We start from the raw sequence: 13,392 nt of genomic DNA on the forward strand, positions 1-13,392 counted from the left end.
TGGCTTGACATGGAGCTCTCTGTATATTATCTTTGTTTAAAATTTTGATGTTTTATCAAAATGTTTTGTAGCAATTTTGATTTTTAAAAAATATTGCAATAAAATATTATTTAACTTGATTACTGAGTTATTTGATTTCCCCTTAATTTTTGCTCTTAAAGCAGTTGTCTCACTGGTCTCACTCTAATATTGGCCTTGGAAAAGGAGTTAGATTCATTTAAAGACATAACATATTCTTGCTGTTCATACCCACTACAAATTGCTTTCTGATGAGTGAACTTAAACTGGTAATACTTAACTGAAACTTACAACCATTGCATTAGAAAAACTTAGCGGTCTTCCTTCTATGTGTCCGTCTTACTCCTCACACAGAACACTTCACTTCTGACACTTCTGGTCACCAACTATGTGGGGATTTTTTTCCCCAACACCAAGCAATCCTCCACAACACCAACTGGTGTCCTATAATTTAATTCAAAATTGTAATTTAATGTCTCTGTCCCGTAAGACTGTTCCCACCCCACTTCAGATGCCATTGGCAAATAGTAGGTTCCCAAGTTATTCACAACTTCTTTTTTTTTTTTGGCTCCATTGGGTCTTCATTGCTGCACGTGGGCTTTCTCTAGTTGCAGTGAGTGGGGGCTACTCTTTGTTGCAGTGTGCAGGCTTCTCATTGGGTTGGCTTCTCTTGTTGCAGAGCATGGGCTCTAGGTATGCAGGCTTCAGTAGTTGTGCCACATGGGCTCAGTAGTTGTGGCTCACAGGCTGTAGAGCGCAAACTCAGTAGTTGTGGTGCATGGGCTTAGTTGCTCTGTGGCATGTGAGATCTTCCCAGACCAGGGCTCGAACCCATGTCCCCTGTATTGGCAGGTGGATTCTTAACTACTGTGTCACCAGGGAAGTCCCAAGTTACCCACAACTTCTGTCAGACTTGGCTACAAATGAGAGCTTCCCATTACCTGCTCCTCATTGGATTTCATAATTTGTTGAGCAGCTCACAGACCTCAGGGAAACACTTAACCAGCTTATTAAAGGATATGATAAAGAATACAGATGAACAACCAGATAAAGAGATACAAAGGACAAGGTCTGGGAGAGTCCTGAGTACAAAAGCTTCTGCCCTTGTGGAAGGTGCATCACCCTCTCAGTATATGGATGTTCACAGAACTGGAAGCCTTCCAAACACCATACTTTTGGGATTTTTATGGAGGAGTTATCACACAGGCATGAAGGACTATTAACTCCATTTTCAGCTCTTCTCCCTTCTCAAGAGAATAAGGGGTGGGGCTGAAAATTCTAAGCTTCAAATAATAGTTTGGTCTTTCTGGTGAATGGCCATTCATCCAGTAGCTCTCCAGGAGCCCACACAGAGTCTCCTCATTAAAATAAAAGCCACCCCTATCACTCAGCAAATTACAAGGGTTTCAGGAGCCCCATGCCAGAAATGGGGATGATGACAAAATATATATTTATTATAAACCACAATATCATACCATTATGTAAAAATCAGGCTTATATACATAGCCCTGCCCTCCAGAGAGCCTGCACTAGCTTTTAGACAAGCCTAACCTACCAGGGGGCAGTCACCAGTTGTGAGAAAACAACAGCTCCACAGTCTCTGGACCTGTCCTCCCTTCAACCAGCAGGCCAGATCCTGTACTGAGATGGGTTGGGCCCTGGCCCTACACACTAGCAGGATACCACAAGCTTCAGGACACCCCAGAACCCACACCCAACTGTGTCAGAAACATGCCCTACTCACCAGTGATCTAACATCAACTCAGGGATCCCTGGGTGCTGCAATCAGACTCCAGGACCCAGCTCTGCTTGCCACTAGGCCAGCACTAGCCCCAGGAAATGGCTTTCCCATTAGTGGGTGAGCAACAGCCCTAGAGTCTCTAGCTTCTAGACAAGCCTCAACTACCAGGAGGAAGATACCAGTCATAAGAAAACAACAGCTCCACAGTCTGTGGACCTGCTCCCCACCACAACCAGCAGAAGGACACATGCAGCTCTCATAGGAGGAATCCCTAGAGCATATAGCTCAAGTGATGAGAGTGGACGGATGCATAAGGATGCATAGGACGTCTCCTACAAAAAGTCACTTTTCCAAGGTTGGGAAATGTAAACAACCTACCAGATACATAAAAAGGAAAACAGCAACTTAGGCAAAATGAGGTGACAGAGGAACATGTTCCAAATAAAGGAAAAAGATAAAACCCCAGAAGAACTAAGTGAAATGGAGATAAGCAATCTACCAAAGAAAGAGTTCAGAGTAGTGATTATAAAAGATGATCAAATAACTTGGGAGGAGAACGGATGCACAGAGTGAGAAGTTGGAAGTTTTTAACAAAGAGAAAATATAAATAACAATAAAACAGAGATGAAGAATACAATAACTGAAATGAAAAATACACTAAAAGGAATTGACAGTAGACTAAATGATACAGAGGAGCAGATCAGCAAGACAGAAGACAGAGTAGTGGAAACCACTGATGCTAGACAGAAACAATAAAAAAGAATGAAAAGAAATGAGGACAGTTTAAGACACCTCTAGGACAACATCAAACACACTAATATGTGAATTATAGGGGTCCCAGTAGGAGAAGAGAAAGAGAAAGTGGCTGAGAACATATTTAATAGCTGAAAACTTCCCTAAACTGGGAAAGGAAACAGTCATACAAGTCCAGGAAGCACAGAGAGTTCCATATAGGATTAACCAAAAGAGAACTACACCAAGACACATTGTAATCAAAATGACAAGAATTAAAGATAAACAGAATATTAAAAGCAGCAAGGGAAAAGAAACAAATAGCATACAAGGGAACTCCCATAAGGCTATCAGCTGATTTTTCAGCAGAAACTGCAGGCCTGAAGAGAATGGCATGAAATATTTAAAGTGATGAAAGGGAAAAACCTATAATCAAGAATACTCTACTTAGCAAGGCTCTCCTTCAGATTTCATGGAGAAATCAAAAGCTTTACAGACAAGCAAAAGCTAAAAGAGTTCAGCACTACAACCACTTTACAAGAAAAGTTAAAGGAACTTGTCTAAGTGAAAAAGAAAAGACCACAACTAGAAACGTGAAAATTATGAAAGGAAAAATCACATCAGTAAAAGCAAATATACAGTAAAGGTAAGAAAACATCCATGCACAAATCTAGTGGGAAGGTTAAAAGTAGTAAAATCATCTGTATTCACAATAAGCAGTTAAGTGATATACAAAACAATTAGATGTAAATCACACTATCAAAAACAGTAAATGTTAGGGGAGAAGAGTACAAAGACAGGGTTGTTAAAAATGCTTTTGAAATTAAGAGATAAGCAACTTAAAACAATCGTATATATATATATATAGTTATATAGTTATATAGTTATATATATAGTTATATATAAACCTCATGGTAACCACAAACCAAAAATCTATAATAGATACTACACAGAAAAGAAGGAATCCAGACATAACACTAAAGATAGTCATGAAGTCACAAGAGAAGAGAATACAAGAAGAAGAAACAAAAAGGACCTATAAAACCCCCAAAACAATTAAGAAAATGGCAATAAGAACATACATATCAATAATTACTTTAAATGTAAATGGACTTAATGCTACAATCAAAAGACAGAGTGATTGAATGGATATAAAAACAAGACTCATATATGTGTTGCCTACAGGAGACTCACTTCAGATCTAAAGGCACACACAGACTGAGAGTAAGGAAGTGGAAAAAGATATTCCATGCAAATGGAAATCAAAAGAATGCTGGAGTAGCAATACTTGTCTCAGACAAAATAGATTTTAAAATAAGACTGTTATAAGAGACAAAGAAGAACATTACATAATGATCATGGGATCGATACAAGAAGAAGATATAACAATCGTAAATATATATGGACCCAACATAGGAGCACTTCAATACATAAAGCAAATATTAATGGACATAAAGCGAGAAATTGACAGTAACACAATAATTATAGGGGACTTTAACACCCCACTTACATTAATGGACGAATCATTCAGAGAGGAAATCAATAAGGAAACACTGGCTTTAAATGACACATTAGACAAATGGACTTAGTAGATACATATAGAACATTCCATCCAAAAGGAGCAGAATACATGTTCTTCTCAAGTGCATATGGAACATTCTCCAGTATAGATCACATGCTAGATCACAAAACAAGCCTTGGTAAATTTAAGAAAATTGAAATCATATCAAACTAGAAATCAACTACAAGAAAAAAACTGCAAAAAACCCCACAAAACTCTTGGAAGCTAAATAATATTCTACAAAACAACCAACAGATCACTGAAGACATCAAAGAGGAAATTTTAAAAAACTAGATATAAATGAAAACAAAAACATGATCCAAAATCCATGGGATGCAGCAAAAGCAGTTCTAAGAGGGAAGTTTATGGAGATACAAGCTTACCCCAGGAAACAAGAAAAACTCAAATAAACAACTTAACCTTACACCTAAAGGAACTAGAAAAAAATAAGGCCCAAAGTTGGTAAAAGGAAAGGAACCATAAAGATCAGAGGGCTTCCCTGGTGGCGCAGTGGTTGAGAGTCTGCCTGCCGATTCAGGGGACACGGGTTCGTGCCCCGGTTCGGGAGGATCCCACATGCCAGACCCGTGAGTCATGGCCGCTGAGCCTGCGCATCTGAAGCCTGTGCTCTGCAACGGGAGAGGCCACAACAGTGAGAGGCCCACGCACCAAAAAAAAAACAAAAAACAAAAAACAAAAAACAGAGCAATAGTAAATGAAATAGAGACTAAAAAAAAAAGAAAAGATCAATGAAACTAAGAATTGGTTCTTTGAAAAGATAAACAAAATTGTCTCAGACAAGATAGATGTTAAAATAAGACTGTTATAAGAGACAAAGAAGAACATTACATAATGATCATGGGCCAGACTCATCAAGAAAAAAGAGAGAGGGCCCAAATCAATAAAATTAGAAATGAGAAAGGTGTAGTTACAGCAGATACCAAAGAAATACAACAGATCATAAGAGATTACAATGAACAATTATATATCAATAAGATGAATAATGCTAGAAGAAATGGAAAAAATTCCTAGAAATGTACAAACTCCAAAGACCAATTACTAGTAATGAAATTCAGTCAGCAATAAAACAAACAAACAAACAAAAAACTCCTAACGAACAAAAGTCCAGGACCAGATAGCTTCAGAGGTGAATTCTACCAAACATTTAGAGAAGTGATAACACATATTCTTCTCAAACTGTTACCCCAAAATGCTTCCCAACTCATTCTATGAGGCCAGCATCACCTTGATACCAAAACCAAAGGTATCACACACACAAAAAGAAAATTTCAGACTAATTCACTGATGAACATAGATGCAAAAATCCTCAACAAAATATAGCAAACAGAATCCAACAATACATTTAAAGGATCATACACCATGCTTAATGGAGATTTTACCTAGAGATGCAAGAACGACTTAATATCTGCAAATCAATGTGACACACCACATTAAGAAATTGAAGAATAAAAACTGTATGATCATATCAAGAGATTCAGAAAAAACTTTTGACAAAATTCAACATCCATTTATAAAAACTCTCCAGAAAGTGGGCATAGAGGGAACATACCTCAACATAATAAAGGTCATATATGACAAGCTCACAACTAATATCATACTCAATGGGGAAAACCTGAAAGCATTTCCTCTAAGATCAGGAAGAAGACAAAGATGCTCACTCTTGACACTTTTACTGAATATAGGTTTGGGAGTCTTAGCCATAGCAATCAGACAAGAAAAAGATATAAAAATATACAAATTAAATAGAAAGATGTAAAACTGTCACTCTTTGCAGATGACATGATTCTATACATAGAAAATCCTGAAGACACCATCAGAAAACTATTAGAGCTCATCAATGAATTCAGTAAAGTTGCAGGACACAAAATTAATATACAGAAATCTGTTGCATTTCTATATGCTAATAACAAACTCTCAGAAAGAGAAATTAAGGAAACAATCCCATTTACAATCACATCAAACAGAAGAAAATTCCTAGAAATAAACTTGCCTCAGGAGGTAGAAGACCTGTATTCTGAAAACTATAAGACACTGATGGAAGAAATTGGAGATATGTTCATGGGTTGAAAGAATAAATATTGTTAAAATAGCCATACTACCCAAGGCAATCTACAGATTCAATGCAATCCCAATCAAGTTACCAATGGCATTTTTTACAGAACTAGAACAAATAATTTTGAAATTTGTGTGGAAACACAAAAGACCCCGGATAGCCAAAACAATCTTGAGAAAGAACAGCAGAGATGAAGGAATCATGCTCCCTAACTTCAGATTAAACTACAAAGCTACAGTAATCAAGATAGTATGGTACTGGCACAAAGAAAGACACAAAGATCAATGGAACAGGATAGAAAGCCCAGAAATAAACGCACACAGTTATGGTCAATTAATCTATGACAATGGAGGCAAGAATACACAATGGAGAGATAGTCTCTTCAATAAGTGGTGCTGGGAAAATTGGACAGGTACGTGTAACATAATGAAATTAGAACATTCCCTAGCACCATACACAAAAATAAACTGAAAATGGATTAATGACCTAAATGTAAGATCAGAAAACATAAAATTCCTAGAAGAAATCATAGGCAGAACTGTCTTTGACATAAATTGTAGCAATATTATTTTTGGATCTGTCCCCTAAAGCAACGAAATAAAAGCAAAAATAAACAAATGGGACCTAATGAAACTTAAAAACTGTTGCACAGCAAAGGAAACCATTGAGAAAACAAAAAGACATACTGAATGGGAGAAAATATTTGCAAATGAAATGACCAATAAGAGGTTAATATCCAAAATATATAAAAGGTCTTAAACTCCACATCAAAAAACCCCAATCTGATTACAAGATGGGTAGAAGACCTGAGTAGACATTTTTCCAAAGAAGACACACAGATGGCCAAAAGGCACATGAAAAGATCCTCAACATCATCAATCATCAGAGAAATGCAAATAAAAACCATGATAAGATATCACCTCATATCTGTTAGAATGGCTGGCATCACAAAGAACAGAAGGATATATTGTATATCACAGGAATATAGCCAACAGTTTATATGAACTATGGAATACAATTTTTAAAAATTGTGAATCACTTTGTTGTACATTTGAAACTTATGCAACATTGTGCATTAACTATACCTCAATTTAAAAAAAAGTTAAAAAATAAAAAATTAGGCTTAAATAATTTTTCTACTATTTATTGTATAACAGAGAATCACAGAATTTTAGAATTTTTGATCCATAGCACAAGTACAGAGAATAAACTATATGAATGAATTGAGAGCCTTTGTTCTTTATCTTATTTATTGTAACTAAGAAGTAGACTTTGAAATTACCGTTGAGCTTGTAAATCCATGGAGAGCTAGGGGCTTATGTCGATAGATTTCAAGGGGTGTTTGTGAACCACCTTAAATTTTAGGCAAACTTTTTTTTAGATATGTACATGTCCATGATATTGATCTGATTCTGTACTCACTCACCATTTTAATTTATTTTTCATACGCTATATTTTTCTGGCAATTATAAATTCCATTCATTCACTCAGTAATTTGAATCAGCATTTTTAATGTGTCAATTATTATATTTGTGGTTATGGTTATATTTTAAGTGGTTTTCTTGTATATAGCTGTGTATAGATAGTATAATGCTGAGTATTGCTTTTTCCTCTGATCCTCAATCTCTCTCTATCTTTAATGGATATATTTAGACCATTCACATTGGCTATAAATATTAGCACGGTCATATTTAAATTTATCATCTTGCTAGCTGTTTTCTATTTGTTGATTGGTTCTTTGTAACTTTTTATTTTCCTTTCCTGCCTTCTGTTGTATTATATTGTATAATTCAACTTCAGCTCCAGTAATGGCTTATTAGTTATACATTTTTTTAAAAAGTAAATTTTTTTCATAGTGTTTCACCTAGGATTTACAATATATGCCTTCAATTTATCAAATCTACATTCAAATACTATTATAGTATTTCATGTGCAGTGTAAGAAACTTCTCATAGTGTACTTTAAATTTTGCCCTCCCTTCCTTTGTCATTATTGTTATTAATTTTACATTTTCATGTATTTTAAGCCCCTTCATTTCCTTGCCACATGGCTATTCACAAATGGCATTCTTTCAGGCCAGCAGCAGTACATCTCTCTTCTTTTTTTTACCTCTAGGCCTCCTTTTAAGAACTCACTTTATTAGGTCAGGCCCACCCATAATAAACTCCCTTTTGATGAAATCAACTAGTTAGGGACCTTAATGACATCTGAAAAAAATCCATTTTCCCATATAATGTATCATATTCAAAGACCTGCACTTGAGATTATACAAGAGCTTGCCTCATTAGGGGCCATCTTAGAATTTTGCCTAACGCATTTATTTAAAGACCCTGTGTTATAGTTCCAGCAGCTGGGTATGTTCTGTTTATTAGTTTATTTCTTGATGATGGGCTTTATTTGTGTGTGTGCCTTGTAATTTTTAATTAAATACTGGAAGTTGTAGGCAGAAGAACAGGAGAGACTGAAGTAAGTAATATTTACATGTGTAAATGGCACTTCTTTTTTTTTGGTCAGGACTTTGTTTTGGGGGTGTTGAGTAAATCTAGTTAGGAGTTGTGCTGGATTTTGTTGTCGTTAGCATTACCTTCAGTATACCATAGGTTTTGAAGTCGTCTAGTTATGGGCTGCTGTTACCCTGTGCTTAATGTGGACACTGAGGTGCAAGAGAGTTTTTCTCAGTGTTCCTGTTCCTCCCATAAGCTTTCAGCCATTCCTTCACACTTTTACTACTGTAGAGACCTCTCTCCACACTCTTATCCCTCTGCTCAGTAGCAGACAGCTGTTGCTTGTTAATCAGTACTAGGCTTGTCATGGGAGCAAACTAGGATTTTCTGTTATGCTTGTCTAGCATCAGTCATAGGCAGGCAGTTTTTACTTTGGCATTGAGAGTGAGACTTTCTCAGTATTCCTATCCTTCCATCTCTTAGAATCAAAGCTGTAGTCTATTTTGGGTGAGAAATTCCTGCCTCTTGCCAGTAGCAGTAGATGTCTGCAGAGTGTTGGCGTAGAATCTTGGGTCCATGACAGTTTCCTATGCCTCCTCAGGGGGGCTTCAGTTAGTTCAGTTATTCAATTATTTCTCCAAAAGCAATAATTCTTTTTTTGATGGAGAGAAAAGGATTTGCTAATCCTCCTCCAGTAGCTTGAGACTTTTGATTTGTAGAACAAAAGGGTCTGGAAAGTCATGCGGGACATGTTAAGTGTCCCGCAGTAGGTGCTATTCACCTCATGCATACCTGCTTCACCAAAGGAGTCTTCCACCCTGACCTCAATCTTTCTTCTGAGCACTCAGTGAAGGGTCATGAGAAAGAGATTGCAAGTAATTTTGAATTCTCGTGGTTCAGGGTCCTCAGCTATTTCAAACTGACCTACTAGCCAATACTTGGCCTTTAAGAATGTCTTGACATTTAGGCTGAATTCTTCTTACCCACTTGTGTTGGTAAGAACAGTGTCACCTCCTCTCTGCTGTACTGAGTGTGTGAAACTGTTTCTGTATCCCATCACTCCCTGAAGGGATTTGTCCTTTTTCCAAATTCAGTTTACTTGGATGCCATGAGAAGTTCTCTGACTTGCACAAAAAAAGTTATGATTTTATTTTTTTGATTATTTGGCTTTTTCTTGTTAGGGTGAAAGTGACATTTTTGCAGCTTTCTATCCTAGGTAGAAGCAGAAGTCGAAGGATATAGAGATAAAATAAATATAGTTTTTTTTATTGAGCTCCTGTTACCAGGTGCTGTGATAAGCAATTTATGAATATTCATTCTCCACAGCAACATCAAATGCTAGGTATTCTTGTTTCTATCTTACAGATGAAACAACCGGCTTATTTCCAGAGGTTAGAGGGTAAATGCCCCAAAAAAGGATTTATACTTAGTTCTGTCTGACTCTAAAGCTAATTCTGATACTCATTGTTGCCTCTGGAACCAAAGAGTCTAGAAAGATAAACTGAAGAAGTTTATAAAACTAACCATGTAACAGTGGTATAAATGCTGTTATAGAGGCACACACAGTACTTAGGGAAACAAAAAAGAGGGATCTCCAAACTGAGAGAATCAGGAATGTCTACCCAAAGATATGATTTCCAGAATGCTTCTTGTTGGATGAGTAGGAATTAGGCACAAAGGGACAGATGATATATGCCACACTTTGTGCCCACTCAGCTTCTTTTGAATATCTTCTTACATATATTTTCCACAGTATGCTTCCCTAAAGTGGAAGCCAGTATTTGGTTTCCCTGTCTCTTTTGTGCAAAAGGAAGGAGAGAACTGAGTTATCATCTAAAACCACCAGTTAGAATTCATGCCTGCAGTTTTGATTGGAAAGAGGCCATGCATGGAGCCCATTTCCTGAGAAGGTGACAGAGTATGCTGGGAGGCACCCCACCTTCAGAGGCAGTAGAAAACAGAAGTCCTAACAGCAGTGTCCCTTGTTCAGTGTCCTTGCTCTGATATATGTGTCCACTGATAGTTAGGGGCAGATCAGCGATATAACTTAGGCATTGTTCTTGGCTGCTTTGGCTTCGTGTCTGACTCTCTGTGTTTTCCAGAGATTCTGTGAATTCTCTAGTATTCATTAATAAATTCACTTTTTGCTTAACTGGACAAAAGTAGTTCTGTTGGTTATAGTTAGGAATCATTTTTGAAACAGACACATTTCAGGTAGAGGTAGTATTTGGCAAGACTTAGAAGGGAAAGAACATGAAGCATTCTGAAAACTAGAGCTGTGATAGTAATTTGGCATTAATGGAATGAAAAGTGGGTGAGGGAACATACTAGAGATGTTGATAGGCCTCATATAATGGATGTTGAATTATTTTAATCAGGAAGGTGACAGGATCATATTTGTGTTTTAGAAAAATCTCTCTGGCAGCCATGTAGAAATGGACCAGAAGGGGGTATAAATGAGAAAAGAAGCAAGGAAACCTATTAGGATACAACTGTAGTACTTACAGTGAGAGATTGAGTCCTTGATAAAGTCAGTCATTGTATGGATGAAGAGCATGGGACAGAATAAGGAGATATTCAGGACATACAAGAAATTTAAGGGGCTTCCCTGGTGGCACAGTGGTTGAGAGTCCGTCTGCCGATGCAGGGGACACGGGTTCATGCCCCGGTCCGGGAAGATCCCACATGCCACGGAGCGGCTGGGCCCGTGAGCCATGGCCGCTGAGCCTGCGCGTATGGAGCCTGTGCTCCGCAACGGGAAATGCCACAACAGTGACAGGCCCGCGTACCGCAAAAAAAAAAAAAAAAGAAAACAAATTTAAGATGTTGATTAATTATATGTGAGAATGATGAAGAAAAGTGGTTCTGGAATGATTCTCATGTTTCTAATTTGGGAGATTAGGTAAATGTTAGTGCCACTCACTGAGGGAATATAAAAGGAGGTAGGAATGTATAGTGAAAGTTTGACAAGTTGCAATTAAGTCAAAAAGAGATAACCACTAGAAAACTGGATATGTGAGACTAGAATGGAAGATAAAGATTTCTGAGCTAATAATGTATAGATGATTGTAGACATCTTAATGATGGTGAGATCAACCAGGTGGTTTATGTCCTGAGAAGAGAAAGGGGAAGAGGATACAACCCTGGGTATATCAACATGTAAGGTTTGGTTGGAGGGAATAATGAACATAAAATAGACTGAGAAGGAATAAACAGGAGATTAGGGGGAAAACTGAAAAGTAAAGAGATCAATTTGTTTAGATCCACATTAAAAAATTTTAGTTAATACAGCTATTGGATGTTTACTTGTGACCTTGGGATGGACATTTTGGTAAAGTGATGGAGCCAAATAGAGGGGTTAAACAAGGGATAAAAGGCCACTCTTTTCAGTGACTAGGGTATGAAAGGAAGGTGAGAATTGAGTTATCATCTGGAGAAAGATAAGAAGGTAAATGATCATAAGGTCTGCTACATGTCAATTGGTATGGGTGACTTAAATAACATAGGGTAAAAGAACTGCAGGGCTAGGGCTTACATGAAGCACCTGCATTGACCTTGAAGTTGTTCAATACGATAAGAGAACTTGGAAAGAATGAATAAGCCAAATGCCATAGTCCTTGATGAATGTGAGGCAATGACAGAGAAGTCAGCAGACAAAATGGACAAGTAGGCAGTCCATTTTGACAGTGTGCTTACATGACATACACTTCAAAGAGGAGAGGTTTTTTAATGCATGGAAGAAGATGTATAATTGTAAGGATTGCCATTCCTTTTCCTTCTAAATTCCACTACTGTATGTGGAGTGATATTGTTAGGAGATTGGACAGTGCTCTGGGGAGAGACTGAGGCTATCAGGAGTTTCCTAACTTTATAATGAAGACACTAGGAAGAATGGTGGCAAAGTCAGGGAGAGAGGGAAGCAGTGAGAAGATGAATGGGGAGAAAGATGAGAAGTGCAGAAGAATGTTGGGAGGAGAATGTGGGATGAGAGAGAGAGATTATTGGGATAATTTCGAAGTGTGGCTATGACCAAAGATGACATGGAGGTAGGCCTAATGGGTTGAAAGTTTCAAGTGAAACTCAAGTCAAAGTATCAGAATTTCCTGTACAGGTCTGAGGCCCAAAGATCTGGAAGCTCTGACCTTCTCTGATGGTGGTCTTAGAAGATTCATGATGCTAATAGACTTTGATTGTGTTTAGAGTTATAAACAAAATATTGTTGTAAAGTATGGCTCTGAGAAAGTCTCAGGCAGGTAGAATTAATCAACCCCGACATTTTAGAAGTTTGGAACTGCACCAGTTTTCAGTGACTAAGGTCATTCTCTAGATGTATACAGATATGGCCTAAATTGTTTCAGATACCTTCTTTGTTAGAAAATGTTAAAAGCATTCACATTTATGCAGAAAATTAGCTCAGGGAGCTGACAGAAATTTCTGTACAGGCAATGATCACGAACGTCTTTAGTTGGTTTTCACTCATTAGTTCCTTTATTCATTTAGTCAATCAGCTCATTCAATCATATATTGAAATACTGATTGCCAATGACACAGTTTTCAGCCATTACTAAATGTTTAGGAACTTTAGAAGTGTTGGCCAAGTGTATGAACTCTGAGGGGGAAGTTATAATAATCTTCTACTTAAGCAGATTCTCTTTGTGTTTGGGATTACAGGATTACAAATCTCATAAATAACTTCACTCAAGCCATGAATTAGACATTTTAATTTAACAGATTATTTACTTAATGATCTTATTATATAATTAAATAATGATCTATGTTTTATGATTTATTTTGTTGTTCATGACACTTTGCAGTCAGCACA

The sequence above is a fragment of the Phocoena sinus genome, chromosome 8 (assembly GCF_008692025.1).
Source record: "Phocoena sinus isolate mPhoSin1 chromosome 8, mPhoSin1.pri, whole genome shotgun sequence".
NCBI lineage: Eukaryota > Metazoa > Chordata > Mammalia > Artiodactyla > Phocoenidae > Phocoena > Phocoena sinus.